This window comes from Amblyraja radiata, chromosome 48 (genome assembly GCF_010909765.2).
Source record: "Amblyraja radiata isolate CabotCenter1 chromosome 48, sAmbRad1.1.pri, whole genome shotgun sequence".
NCBI lineage: Eukaryota > Metazoa > Chordata > Chondrichthyes > Rajiformes > Rajidae > Amblyraja > Amblyraja radiata.
Window position 1 is genome coordinate 418351 of NC_046003.1, and position 15650 is coordinate 434000.

At 47.8% G+C, this 15650-nt stretch overlaps 1 long non-coding RNA gene across 1 annotated transcript in view; it reads left to right on the plus strand.

Annotated features, from left to right (window-relative positions):
• The first annotated feature begins 1004 nt into the window (after positions 1 to 1004).
• LOC116968961 overlaps positions 1005 to 15650 on the plus strand; it is a 154082-nt gene continuing 139436 nt past the window's right edge. Inside the window, exon 1 of the long non-coding RNA XR_004410569.1 lies at positions 1005 to 1106. This is a non-coding gene — a long non-coding RNA (uncharacterized LOC116968961). The remainder of the gene's footprint in view (positions 1107 to 15650) is intronic.

Below are 15650 nucleotides of genomic sequence, written 5' to 3' on the forward strand. Positions count from 1 at the left end.
GACTATGATAGACATTTGTCCACTGTAAAGTGGGAAGTATCACAGCTGAATCAGCTACTTTATCAGCCAACCATCAGCTCCCATCTCCTGCCTGACAAATGTCAGCTGATTGTAACCAAGAAATAGAAACTTGTGTGAATGTTTACAGTCTCTAACTGATGGCTACTGAGGCAAGTTGTGGGTCTCTGATCTTTGTACTCGGCTTGTACTCGCTAGAATTTAGAAGATTGAGGGGGGATCTTATAGAAACTTACAAAATTCTTAAGGGGTTGGACAGGCTAGATGCAGGAAGATTGTTCCCGATGTTGGGGAAGTTCAGGACAAGGGGTCACAGTTTAAGGATAAAGGGGAAATCCTTTAGGACCGAGATGAAAAAAACATTTTTCACACAGAGAGTGGTGAATCTCTGGAATTCTCTGCCACAGAAGGTAGTTGAGGCCACACAGTTCATTGGCTATATTTAAGAGGGAGTTAGATGTGGCCCTTGTGGCTAAAGGGATCAGGGGGTATGGAGAGAAGGCAGGTACAGGATACTGAGTTGGATGATCAGTCATGATCACATTGAATGGTGGTGCAGGCTCGAAGAGACAAATGGCCTCTTTTCTATGCACCTATTTTCTATGTTTCTATGTTTTTAAGTAATGTCAATTAATCTGGGGGAAAAAAGACACAATATGCTGGAGTAACTCAATGGGTCAGGCGGAATCGCTGGAGAACATGGATAGGTGAGGGTTTGGGTTGGGACCCTACTTCAGACTAAAGGGCTGTGACCTGAAATGTCACCTGCCTAACCTGCTGAGTTTCTCCAACACCTTGTGTTTTTTATTGGTAAACTATCATCTGCAGTACCTTGTGTCTCAGTTAATCTGGATCACAAGTTAAACTCAAGACTTCTGATCTAAATTAGTCAGTGTGGTTAATGCCTGGTCTTTGTGGGAGCTTTTGAATGATGTCCATTTATTCTACAAATGTGAACTCTGTGTTTATTATTTTGACAGAGAATTACGATTTGATATTCATCATTGTTGTAATTATCGGGAGTCTGGCTCTTCTCCTCGTCATTGTACTGGCAGTGGTGTGGTGTCAAAGAAGGCACAAGCCTACAGGTAAAGTACATGAAGACATCCTTAATGCAGCACAAATTCCCCCAAATTATCAATGACCATGTTATCTTTGTTACAAGGAGAAAAGAACAATATATTTTGGATAAGAAAAGTATCTGTTTGTGCTTATGTTGTTGAGAAATTGATTTCAGACTTGTAGTGGTCAATTGAAGCATTATTTATGCAATGTGCATTGTCCTGTGTACCTGTGTTGCCATGAAGAGTCTGCTGTATGATGCTGTTCAGGTGGTGATCTGCAATGATCTGACCATGATGGATGGGATTTATATAGCGCCTTTCTAATACTCAAGGCGCTTTACATCGCATTATTAATTCACTCCTCAGTCACACTCGGTGGTGGTAAGCTACTTCTGTAGCCACAGCTGCCCTAGGGCAGACTGACGGAAGCGTGGCTGCCAATCTGCGCCTACGGCCCCTCCGACCACCACCAATCACTCACACACATTCACACACATTCACACACAGGCAAAGGTGGGTGAAGTGTCTTGCCCAAGGACACAACGACAGTATGCACTCCAAGCGGGATTCGAACCGGCTACCTTCCGGTTGCTAGCCGAACACTTAGCCCATTGCGCCATCTGTCGTCCCATGTGGTGATTGTGTCACCATCCCCGGTGTAAACCAATATCAAATAAACATGGCAGAAGTTGAAGTATAGCTAGTGTAATTATGTAGAAAATATGGTCTCCAATTTGCCCTCAATATGTTCCTATTTACTGAGGGATAAATATGGGCCAGGACACCAGGAGACCAAGGTATGTATCTCCACTGCACTTTGGTGGTTCAAACTTCAAGTGAAAACTTTGCCTTGTCCTAACGTGGTCATAATTTAGGGAACACTGTGTTTCCATGGACTCTGATTTTATATACAAGGTCTTATCCCACAATTAAATGTATCTGACGTACATCTGAAGCCATGTTCCTGGTCATTCTGGTGGATCTCATTATTAATGGGGTACAGTTTAAACACTGGATTGTTGCTTCTTTAAAATCAAACCGGATTAAAGTCTTAATCAGAAAATAATACTTATTTTCCAGAAATCAATGTGACCCCAGTACCTGAGATGAGCCGTGTTACTGAATATATGTCTGAGTAGGAACACAAAGCAACAAGGTAAATAAATGACTCTGTCAATGAATCTCTAGTTGTACAGGTGTTGTATTTGATGAAGCAACCTATTTCACATTTCACAGTTTTGTAACAAGAATGTGAGGAAGGGAACCTCAAACACACAAACTAATTGATCAATTCAACAGTCTCTCTCTCTTGTGTCAATTCACCCCTCAGCCACAATCTTCCTCATCCAACTGCAGGTCTTACTCTGCATTGGTCAATTGACTAACTTTCACTGGACTATCATGGCCAACCCATCAATGTTGAGACATCACCATGAACAACATATTCACACTCCTCATTTATTGTTGATCCTGATTAACAGCTTGGTTAGTGGCTCTCTAAAGAATGGACAACACTTGCCCTTTCAAAAATCACCATCCCTTTCACAAAATATCATCTAGCATGAAATGCCTCCAATTCACTTTGTACTTAATTCCCAGAGTACTTAAGGAAGTAGCTCCAGAAATAATGGATTCATTAGTAATAATCTTTCAAAACTCTTTAGATTCTGGAGTAGTTCCTGAGGATTGGCGGGTAGCAAACGTAACCCCACTTTTTAAGAAGGGAGGGAGAGAGAGAACGGGGAAATACAGACCAGTTAGTCTAACATCGGTAGTGGGGAAACTGCTAGATTCAGAAATTAAAGATGGGATAGCAGCACATTTGGAAAGTGGTGAAATCACTGGACAAAGTCAGCATGGATTTACAAAAGGTAAATCATGTCTGACGAATCTTATAGAATTTTTCGAGGATGTAACTAGTAGCATGGCTAGGGGAGAACCAGTGGATGTAGTGTATCTGGACTTCCAGAAGGCTTTCGACAAGGTCCTACATAAGAGATTAGTATACAAACTTAAAGCACACGGCATTGGGGGTTCAGTGTTGATGTGGATAGAGAACTGGCATGGCAAACAGGAAGCAAAGAGTAGGAGTAAACGGGTCCTTTTCATAATGGCAGGCAGTGACTAGTGGGGTACCGCAAGGCTCAGTGCTGGGACCCCAGCTATTTACAATATATATTAATGATCTGGATGAGGGAATTGAAGGCAATATCTCCATGTTTGCGGATGACACTAAGCTGGGGGGCAGTGTTAGCTGTGAGGAGGATGCTAGGAGACTGCAAGGTGACTTGGATAGGCTGGGTGAGTGGGCAAATGTTTGGCAGATGCAGTATAATGTGGATAAATGTGAGGTTATCCATTTTGGTGGCAAAAACAGGAAAGCAGACTATTATCTAAATGGTGGCCGACTGGGAAAAGGGGAGATGCAGCGAGACCTGGGTGTCATGGTACACCAGTCATACTAAGTAGGCATGCAGGTGCAGCAGGCAGTGAAGAAAGCGAATGGTATGTTAGCTTTCATAGCAAAAGGATTTGAGTATAGGAGCAGGGAGGTTCTACTGCAGTTGTACAGGGTCTTGGTGAGACCACACCTGGAGTATTGCGTACAGTTTTGGTCTCCAAATCTGAGGAAGGACATTATTGTCATAGAGGGAGTGCAGAGAAGGTTCACCAGACTGATTCCTGGGATGTCAGGACTGTCTTATGAAGAAAGACTGGATAGATTTGGTTTATACTCTCTAGAATTTAGGAGATTGAGAGGGGATCTTATAGAAACTTATAAAATTCTTAAGGGGTTGGACAGGCTAGATGCAGGAAGATTGCTCCCGATGTTGGGGAAGTCCAGGACAAGGGGTCACAGCTTAAGGATAAGGGGGAAATCCTTTAAAACCGAGATGAGAAGAACTTTTTTCACACAGAGAGTGGTGAATCTCTGGAACTCTCTGCCACAGAGGGTAGTCGAGGCCAGTTCATTGGCTATATTTAAGAGGGAGTTAGATGCGCCCTTGTGGCTAAGGGGATCAGAGGGTATGGAGAGAAGGCAGGTACGGGATACTGAGTTGGATGATCAGCCATGATCATATTGAATGGCGGTGCAGGCTCGAAGGGCCGAATGGCCTACTCCTGCACCTAATTTCTATGTTTCTATGTGTCTATCTGTCAATGAATTCAACAACTCCTAAAATGTACTGAATGAATTGGCTCCAGTCAAATCTGTGGTGGAGAATGTAACAGATTCTTTGTTCTCCTCATCTTAATCCTTATTGTCTGTTGTCTTAAACCTTTACCCCTGGTCATGGTCTCCCCCAACAGGGAACATCTTCCTCCATCCAGACTGGTCTACCTGTTGGAATTGTCTATGTTTCCATGAGAACCATTGTTATTCTTCTAAACTCCACGAGCCAAATTAACTCAAATTCTCTGTGTAATTTCCACCGTCCCAGGAAGAAGTCAAAACAAGGAGGTTAGGAGATGTGACTTTTCATGGAGGGTTTTTTTCAAACTGCTGGAGGTAGTCTAAGGGTCGAGCAGCATCTATGGAGGGAAAGCAATGATCAGCGTTTCGTATCGTGACCCTGCATTGAATTAAATCATCCTTTTTCAAATACAAATAAATTATTTGTTTCCAACTAATTTCCACAGATATAGAGGAAGGTATTCACTATGGATCCATCTCCTTCCAGCCTAAAGCAACTGGTGGTAAAATGACTGTATTTAAATATGTTTTAATCTTTTATCACAGTGAGGATTATTGGCACAGAGTAGTCTGAAACCCTGCTGCCTTTGGCCACCTTACAACAGCATCAGACATTCCTGGGATAAAGTCCTTCACTCTGCTCCTCAACATGAAGTGGGACAGTCAGCTGAGACTCAGTTAGGAGCCCAACCTTCTCTGGGTGTGTTCTGGTCCCCTAAACTGCAGGGAGTGTGTTCTGGTCCCCTAAACTACAGAGAGTGTGTTCTGGTCCCCTAACCTACTCTAAGTGGGATCTGGTCCCCTAAACTACAGGGAGAGTGTTCTGGTCCCCTAAACTACAGGGAGTGTGTTCTGGTCCCCTAAACTACAGGGATTGTGTTCTGGTCCCCTAAACTACAGGGAGTGTGTTCTGGTCCCCTAAACTACAGGGAGTGTGTTCTGGTCCCCTAAACTACATGGAGTGTGTTCTGGTCCCCTAAACTACAGGGAGTGTGTTCTGGTCCCCTAAACTACAGGGGGTGTGTTCTGGTCCCCTAAACTACAGGGAGTGTGTTCTGGTCCCCTAAACTACAGGGAGTGTGTTCTGGTCCCCTAAACTACAGGGAGTGTGTTCTGGTCCCCTAAACTACAGGGGGAGTGTTCTGGTCCCCTAAACTACAGGGAGTGTGTTCTGGTCCCCTAAACTACAGGGAGTGTGTTCTGGTCCCCTAAACTACAGGGGGTGTGTTCTGGTCCCCTAAACTACAGGGAGTGTTTTCTGGTCCCCTAAACTACAGGGAGTGTGTTCTGGTCCCCTAACCTTCTCTAAGTGTGTTCTGGTCCCCTAAACTACTCTGTGGGTTCTGGTCCTCTAACCTACTCTGTACGTGTGTTCTGGTCCCCTAACCTACTCTGTGGGCTCTGGTCCCCTAGCCTACTCTGAATGGTTACAATAGCCACTCCAGAGATACAACCAGTGACATCCAGGCTGCTGTTACAACTCTGTTGCGCATTGGCGTTGGTGATGGGAAGTGAAACCAAGACACCATTTATGTCCATCTGAAGAACATTCTTCTGCACAACACCTGACTGAGCTAGAAGTGATCAGCACAATCTTCCTTGAATTACAATATATTTTTGATATTGATTAGTAGGGCTGGATGTTACAATCCCTAAGGTTCTTCACCACAACTGACACCCGATAATCTTGGGGGTGACCACTAGGTGATTTTGCTACCAACCAGACACATCTTCAGTTGTGCACACTCAACATCACTGGGTGTTTCGGCCATTTATCACAAGACACCCACCCTCAGTCGAGGCAGGCCCACCGCAGGGTGATCAGCCCTGGGTGTGTGTCTTATGGTTAGCCTCTAGATGGTCAGTCACGTGGCAGCCCAGACAGCATCTTTTCTCTTCAGCCACAGCCAGTGACTGCTCCATTCTGCTTTTTTCCTTCCATCTTCCTCTCTACCGCTGACTGTGTCTGGTTGAGCTCCGGACTCGTGTCCGTTGGTGGGACAGTACTTCAAAGGTATCAAAGGTATTTTATTGGTCACATTCACATACACCTAGGTGTAGTGAAGTGAAATGCTTCTTGCCATTTTGCAGCACATAAAGAAGGAATACAGACATAACATTAATAAGAGTTTTAAACATAAAGAACATCCCCCCACAATGGTTCCCATTATAAGGGAAGGCACAAAGTCCAGTCCCCAACCCCAGTTCACCCATAGTCGGGCCTATTGAGGCCTCCACGGTTGCCTTCACGGAGGCCCGATGTTCCAGGCCGTTCTCGCCGGGTGATGTTGCACCGGCGTCGGGAGAATCCTCTCAGCGGCTTGGGAACCCTGGACTGGCCGCTTCCGTACTGGTGGCCGCGGCTTCCGAAGCCAACAAGGCCGCGCCGGTTGAAGCTCCACAACTGGTGAACTCATCGAGAGATACCAGGCTCCCGGTGTAAAGTTCAGCGCCGCCGCCCGCAGCTGGTCGCTCCACAGTCCCGCATTTCCGCGATGTTTTCCTCAGCGATTTTCAGCTCACCGGAGCTCCAGCGCGGCGACCCGGGCAAGGCATCGCCTGCTCCGCGATAGCGCTCCAGCGCTGTGCCGCCGCCGAAGCCGAGGTTCTGGGCGGTCCCCGACAGGGAACGCCGCTCCAGGCCCGCTGGTAGGCCGCGAGGACGGGTCGAAGCTGCAGCCCGGAGAAAAGCTGCCTCTCCGACCAGGTAGGGACCCTGACAGGTTGTTCCCCCCCCCCCCCACCACATAAAAAAGTCAAGACCTCCAAACAAAACACTTAACTAACTAAAATAAAAAATAAAAAGATGAAAGGACAGACAGCTGCTGGCAGGGCAGCCGCGCACAGGACAGCGCCCCCTACTTGGTTGAGCTTCACCTGGGGTGCTGATACCCTGTGGACTGTGGTGGTCAACCTGCCACTGGGCTTCACTCGACTGGTTTGGCCTTCCTCTTAGAAGGTCATGGTCAATGCGAGGCCCCACACCAAGCTCTCCCAGGCACTTTTACCTGCCCTGGTGGATCTTGAGACCCTTCTCTGATGTTATGTTTTCCCAGCCACAGATGCAGCGTTGTAGCGTATGTCCTGCCAGGGCTGCTGCTCTGTCAATTGCTGTGCTAGTTCTCTTGTTCATAGTCGATTCCTTCTGTAGCAATATAAGGGTGTCTTGTTCATGGTGACCATTCCTGCAGCTCACTGTAAATGCAGAGGTATGACAGATGGGTTTTCTGGAATTCAATGCCTAGTTGATCTACTGTCAGGAAGAGCAAAATGTAGTAAGCTTTAGACGTTTATATTCCATTTGTCGTTTCCTTTGTCAACATCATCCACCAATGTCATTTTCTATTGCGATGTTTGCATTTATTACAGGCAACAGTAATAATATACTGTCCTCCAATCAAGCATCAGGCACTGTATGTATATTGATTCTTGTTGTTGAAATCCCAGATCGTACAAGTATGTATCATAGCAAAAGGATTTGAGTATAGGACCAGGGAGGATCTACTGCAGTTGTACAGTGTCCTGGTGAGACCACACCTGGAGTATTGCGTACAGTTTTGGTCTCCTAATCTGAGGAAAGACATTCTTGCCATAGAGGGAGTACAGAGAAGGTTCACCAGACTGATTCCTGGGATGTCAGGACTTTCATATGAAGAAAGACTGGATAGACTAGGCTTGTACTCGCTAGAATTTAGAAGATTGAGGGGGGATCTTATAGAAATTTACAAAATTCTTAAGGGGTTGGGCAGGCTAGATGCAGGAAGATTGTTCCCGATGTTGGGGAAGTCCAAAACAAGGGGTCACAGTTTAAGGATAAGGGGGAAATCTTTTAGGACAGAGATGAGAACAACATTTTTTTTCACACACAGAGAGTGGTGAATCTGTGGAATTCTCTGCCACAGAATGTAGTTGAGGCCACAGTGCATTGGCTATATTTAAGAGGGAGTTAGATGTGGCCCTTGTGGCTAAAGGGATCAGGGGGTATGGAGAGAAGGCAGGTACAGGGTACTGAGTTGGATGATCAGCCATGATCATATCGAATGGCGAATGGTGCAGGCTCGAAGGGCCGACTGGCCTCTACTCCTGCACCTATTTTCTATGTTTCTATGAATTAAGGCTGTAATCTGTTTACTGATCTAAACAGCGACAACAGCAACGGTCTTAAATACAATTGATATATCTTTCTCTTTCAGAACCTTGTTTCTTCAAAGGAAGATGAGTCTGTTATCTATGCTGAGACAGCAAAAACATAAACATGAAGAGAGTGGAAAGTAAAGGCTTGGACTTTGACAAGCGCAACGTTGCCATTTTTGGAATTGAATTTTTTACTTCATCTATATTACTAAAACTAAGATCTTGACCAATTTCTGACTTTCTATTTCGTGATTTCTGAAAGGACGCCGCCACTTACGGCCGTGATTTTTGGCCACCTCGCTCGGGGTCCCTCTCCGCTGAGCAGGACCGGAGGCTTTATCCCATCGATAAAAAATCAGGGAGTTGTTAATGTTTTAGTATTGGTTGTGAGTGTGTGTGTGTGTGTGGGGGGGGGTTTCAGAAAATGTATTGGTTGCAAAGTGTTTGCCAATTTGTTTCCCTTGGCTTTAAAAAAAACTGTTTCAGAAAATGTATTGGTTGTAAGTGTGTGCAAAATTGCGAGACTTTTTAAACATTTCAATTCATTCGGTTTCCACTCATGTTTACCATGCATGAAGTTACTTGGCATTTAGTATTGGTGTCGTGTGTGTGTGTGGTGTGATTCAGTGTGTTCGTGGAGTCAGTGTGTGAGTGAATGTGTGTGTGTGTGTGTGTGTGTGTGAGTGTGTGAGTCAGGTGTGAATGTGTATTTTGTGTGTGTGCGTTGTGTGGGACTGTGTGTGTGTGTGGTGAGTCAGTGTGGGAACTGTGGTATGGTGTGTGTGTGTGTGTGTGTGTGTGGGACGTGTGTGTATGTGTGGTGTGTCCTGGTGTCAGGTGTGCTGGTGTGTGTGTGTGTGGGTGTGTGTCAGTGATGGTGTGTGTGGTGTGGTGGTGTGTGTGATGTCAGTGTGTGGTGTATGTGATGTGACTGTGTGTGGTGTGAATGTGTAGGTGACTGATGTTTGTGTTTTTGACTGTGTATGTGTGTGCGATTGCCCTTACATCTGTGGCCATGAAGTCATTTGAGCGCATTATTCTCGCTCACCTCAAAACCAGCACTTCCTCCAACATGGACCCACATCAATTCGCATATAGAGCCAACAGGTCAGTAGAAGACACAGTCAACCTGGCCATTCATCACACTCTGCAACACCTGGAAACCGCCAACACTTACGCCCGCATCCTGTTCATGGTCTTCAGTTCTGCATTCAACTCCATCAACCCGGTCAAACTCTTCCACAAATTAACGGACATGAACATTGACCCCTGCATCTGTCACTGAACCTATAGCTTCCTTTGGAACAGACAACAGAGGGTGAAGATACACAACACCACATCTCACCATCTGCACCTCAGTACAGGAGCCCCTCAGGGCTGCGTCTTATCACCCTGGTTATTCTCACTCTATACAAATCAACTCACATCCCAGTATAGTTCAGTCAAAATATATAAATACGCAGACGACACAACCATCATAGGTCTCATCTCTAACAACAACGAAATAGAATACCGCACTCAAACACACAAAGCAGTCACTTGGTGCACAGACAATAACCTCCTACTCAACACATCAAAAACCCATGAACTTATCATTGATCTAAGACGCAAGGCACAACCCAAGACCCCCCTACTCATCTCTGGCGAACCCATATCCACCACTGACTCATTCAAATTTATTGGCACTCACATAAGCAATAACCTCAAATGGAAAATCAATTCAGATCACAATTATAAACAAGCCAACCAAAGACTCTTCTTTCTCCGTCAACTCAAGAAGTTCAGAGTGAGGAAACATCTCCTAATCCGATTTTACACAGCCATCATCCAAAGCATGCTCACTTCATCAATAACAGTTTGGTACAGCAGTTTAGACACTCACTCCCGTAATAACCTACAGCGCATTGTCAACAAATAATAATAATAATACATTTTATTTATGGGCGCCTTTCAAGAGTCTCAAGGACACCTAGCATCCTAAGTCTCAAGGACATCAAGCATCAAGAGTCTCAAGGACACCTAACAAAGCATCCAAAATCATCAGCACCCCCCTCTCATCAATAGAATCACTCAATCTCAAACGGTCCATGTCAAGGGTGAAGAAAATCATTTCTGATCCCTCCCACCCAGCTCACCACATCTTCCACCTGCTGCCCTCAGGAAGGCGCTACAGCTCACTGCCTGCCAAAACATCACGATTTAAAAACAATTTCTATCCATATGCAATTCGAACTCTGAACACTCTATGATAATATCACAAAGCCACCTCGTGCATGTTCTGTATACTGTATGTTGTTTGTGTTTCATGTTATGTTTGACGGGAATCAGCCTAATGTGTAACATCCTGTACTGAATATGAATTCCACCAGCTTGACTGTGTGGTCTTTAAATAATCTGAATCTGACTGTGTATGTGTGTGTGTGTGTGTGTGTGTGTGTGTGTGTGTGTGTGTGTGTGTGTGTGTGTGTGTGTGTGTGTGTGTGTGTGTGTGTGTGTGTGTGTGTGTGTGTGTGTGTGTGTGACTGTCTGTGTGTGTGTGTGACTGTCTGTGTGAGTGAGCCTGTGTGAGTGAGCCTGTGTGAGTGAGCCTGTGTGAGTGAGCCTGTGTGAGTGAGCCTGTGTGAGTGAGCCTGTGTGTAGGTGAGTGAGTGAATCTGTGTGTGAGTATGTGTGTGTGTGACTGTGTGTGTGTGTGTGTGAGTGAGCCTGTGTGAGTGAATCTGTGTGTAAATATTTTGAACTGACTGCATGTTCCTGTTTGTGTACAGGGTTTGATGCCCATAGTAAGAGTTACAGGTACACAAAATGCTGGAGAAACTCAGCGGGTACAGCAGCATCTATGGAGTGAAGGAAATAGGCAACGTTTCGGGCCGAAACCCTTCTTCAGACTGATAGGGGGGGGGGGGAGAAGGAAGGAAAAAGGGAGGAGGAGGAGCCCGAGGGCGGGAGGATGGGAGGAGATCGCTCGAGGGTTAAGGAAGGGGAGGAGACAACAAGGGCTAGCAAAATTGGGAGAATTCAACGTTCAGGCCATCAGGACGCAAACTACCCAGGCGGAATATGAGGTGCTGTTCCTCCAATTTCCGGTGTTGCTCACTCTGGCAATGGAGGAGACCCAGGACAGAGAGGTCGGATTGGGAATGGGAGGGGGAGTTGAAGTGCTGAACCACCGGGAGTTCGGGTAGGTTATTGCGGACTGAGCGGAGGTGTTCGGCGAAACGATCGCCCAACCTCCGCTTCGTCTCCCCGATGTAAATCAGCTGACATCTAGAGCAGCGGATGCAGTAGATGAGGTTGGAGGAGATACAGGTGAACCTTTGTCGCACCTGGAACTACTGCTTGGGTCCTTGAATGGAGTCGAGGGGGGAGGTGAAGGGACAGGTGTTGCATTTCTTGCGGTTGCAACGGAAAGTGCCCGGGGAGGGGGTGGTACGGGAGGGAAAGGAAGAATTGACAAGGGAATTGCGGAGGGAGCGGTCTTTGCGGAAGGCAGAGATGGGGGTAGATGGGAAGATGTGGCGAGTGGTGGGGTCACGTTGGAGGTGGCGGAAATGGCGGAGGATTATGTGTTGTATTTGCCGGCTGGTGGGTGAAAGGTGAGGACCAGGGGGACTCTGTCCTTGTTGCGAGTGCGGCGATGGGGAGAGAGAGCAGTGTTGCGGGGTATGGATGAGACCCTGGTGCGAGCCTCATCTATGGTGGCGGAGGGGAACCCCCGTTCCCTGAAGAACGAGGACATTTCCGATGCCCTGGTATGGAATGTCTCATCCTGGGAACAGATGCGGCGTAGGCGGAGGAATTGGGAATAGGGGATGGAAGCTTTACAGGGGGCAGGGTGGGAAAACGTGTAGTCCAGATAGCCATGTGAGTCAGTTGGTTTGTAGTGTATGTCGGTCAGAAGTCTGTCCCCTGCGATGGAGATGGTGAGGTCAAGGAATGGTAGGGAAGTGTCGGAAATGGTCCAGGTGTATTGGAGTGCCGGATGGAAGTTGGTGGTGAAGTGGATGAAGTCAGTCAGTTGTGTATGGGTGCAGGAGGTGGCCGCAAAGCAGTCGTCAATGTACCGGAGTTAGAGGTCGGGGATGGGGCCCTGGTACGTATTGAACAAGGATTGTTTAACGTACCCGACAAAGAGGCAGGCGTAGCTGGGGCCCATGCGTGTGCCCATAGCTAAGCCTTGTGTTTGGAGGAAATGGGAGGAGTCAACCGTAAAGTTGTTGAGGGCGAGGACCAACTCCGCTAGGCGGAGGAGAGTGTCAGTGGCTGGGTATAGGTCGCTCCTCTGGTCGAGGAAGAACCGGAGGGCTTTGAGGCCAACCTGGTGGGGAACGGAGGTGTAGAGTGACTGGTCATCCATGGTGAAGATGAGGGGTTGAGGGCCTAGAGAGTGAGATGCGCGGAGGCGCCGGAGGGTGTCGGAGGTGTCTAGAACATAGGTGGGAAGGGATTTGACCAAGGGGGATAGGATGGAGTCAAGGTGTGTGGAGATGAGTTCGGTGGGGCACAAACAAGCAGAGACAATGGGTCTGCCGGGAGAGCCGGTTTTGTGGATTTTGGGGAGAAGGTAAAAACGGGCCGTGCGGGGCTGGGGAACGATGAGGTTGGAAGCTTGGTCGGGCAGGGCGTGGGAATTGATGGTCGGTGATGGTGCTAGATATGGTGGCCTGGTGCTCGTCAGTGGGGTCATGGTCCAAGGGTAAGTAAACAGATAAACAGATAATCTTTATTGTCATTGTACAAGACAACGAAATTCTGTTGGAGCAGTCCTCCAGCTGCACAGGAATATAAGTATAAAAATACAATTTAAAAAAAGAACTATTAAAAAATTTAACTATAACCATAAACATACAGGAGTATTGGCGGGTGTGTGAGGAGAGGGGGGGGGGATCAATGTGGGAGGGGGATAGAGTTCAGTAGTGTCACAGCTCTATGGTAGAAGCTGTTTTTCAGTCTTGTCGTGCGGGCGCTCAGTGTCCTGTATCGTCTTCCTGAGGGCAGGAGGGTGAAGAGACAGTGTCCAGGGTGTGTGCTGTCTCTAATGATGCCCTTGACCCTCCGGATGCAGCGGGTCCGGTAGATGTCCTCCAGACTGGGGAGCTGGGTGCCAGTGATCCTCTCAGCAGTCTTGATGACGCGTTGGAGAGCTTTCCTGTTCTCTGCGGTACAGCCAGAGTACCATACTGTGATGCAGTATGTAAGAACTGACTCAATGGCTGACCTGTAGAAGCTCACCAGCAGCTGTTGTGGGAGACGTGCCCTCTTCAAGCACCTCAGGAAGTGAAGCCTTTGAAGTCCTTTCTTGGCCGTCGCCGTGGTGTTGACGGTCCAGGTCAGGTCGTGGCTGATGTTGACCCCGAGGTACCTGATGTTCTGCACAGCCTCCACTGTCTCGCCGTTAATGGTGACTGGGCTGATGGACGAAGGTCTTCGGTCTCCTCCTGAAGTCCAGGATCATCTCCTTTGTTTTTTTTTGCGTTGAGGATCAGGTTGTTCTCACGGCTCCAGCTCACCAGGTTCTCTACCTCTGTCCTGTAGGCGGCCTCGTTGTTACTCGTGATCCTGCCTACCACGATGGTGTCATCTGCAAACTTAAATATGGTGTTGGCCTCGTGGGTGGGTTTGCAGTCGAGAGTGTAGAGGGAGAAAAGGAAGGGGCTCAACACACAGCCCTGTGGTGCACCGATGTTCAAGGTGATGCTGGAGGAGACCTGCCTCCCCATGCGCACAGTCTGTGGTCGGCCGGTGAGAAAGTCCAGGACCCAGCTGCTCAGGTGTGTGTTGAGGCCCAGGTGGTCCAGCTTAGTGACTAGTTTATGGGGGTGGATGGTGTTAAAGGCGGAGCTATAATCTATGAATAGCATCCGCACATAACTGTCCCGCTGGTCAAGGTGTGTCAGGGTGGAGTGGAGGGCCAGAGACATTGCGTCCTCCGTCGACCTGTTTGCCCTATAGGCAAATTGGTGGTGGTCTAAGGAGGGGGGGATGCTGTTCTTCAAGTGTCCCAGTACCAGACGTTCGAAGCACTTCATCACCACCGGTGTCAGCGCCACTGGCCGATAGTCGTTGAGGGACTTGATGGCTGATTGTTTTGGCACAGGGATGATTGTGGCTGTCTTGAGGCATGTGGGGACGGAGGCCTGCAGCAGGGAGGTGTTAAACAGGTCCGTGAGCACCGCAGTCAGCTTCCCTGCGCAGTGCTTCAGAACCCGCCCTGGTACTCCGTCAGGTCCAGTGGCCTTGTTGGGGTTGATGTGCTGCAGGGTCCGTCTCACGTCGTGGGGGCTCAGAGTCAGCACCAGTGGTGAGGGTCCCTGCTGTGCCCGTATGTTGTCACTGCTGTCGGCGCAATCAAACCTGGCAAAAAAAAACAGTTCAGGTCGTCAGGGAGGGATGAGCTTTGTGCGTGTGTGGAGCTGTTGTAGCCGGTGATGGTTCTGATGCCCTGCCACACGCGTCGAGAGTCTGAGCTGTTAAAATGCTCCTCGATACGCTTCGTGTAGCGGTGCTTTGCTTCCCTGATGCCCTTCCTCAGACTGGACCTTGCTGTTCTGTAGGCCTCTGCATCACCTGAGTGGAAAGCTGCATCCCGGGCCTTCAGCAGACCAGTTACAGTGCCATTCGTCCATGGCTTATGGTTGGGGAGTGTCAGTATTGTCCTCTGTGTGGTGACACTGTTCATACAGAAGGTGATGTAATATAATACTGATGAGGTGTAGGTGTTGAGGTCTGTGTGGTTGTTGTGAGTGGCAGCCTGTTTAAAGGTGTCCCAATCAGTGTACTCAAAGCAGTTCTGTAGCCTGTCCATGGCTCCTTCTGGACAGACCATGATGGCGCGAACTGTTGGCTTTGTCCTTGCAATGAGAGGTCTGTATGCAGGTATTAAGTACAGACTGATGTGATCGGATCGGCCAAGATGGGGGCAGGGGGACGCTTTGTAGCCCTTGGCAATGTTGCAGTAGACCTGGTCCAAGATATTGTTTCCTCTGGTCGGAAAATCAATAAACTGGTGAAATGTTGGCATTACAGTCTTCAGCTTGGCGTGATTGAAGTCTCCTGCTATTAAAAACACGCCGTCTGGGTGGTTGTTTTTCAGCTGGTGGATAGCATCATGCAGACTGGCCAGTGCTAGCTTAGCGTTAGCTTGCGGTGGTATGTAAACAGCAGTGAGGAACACCACTGTAAACTCCCTTGGCAGATAAAACGGTCTGCATTTCACTGTGATAAACTCCAAGTTCGGG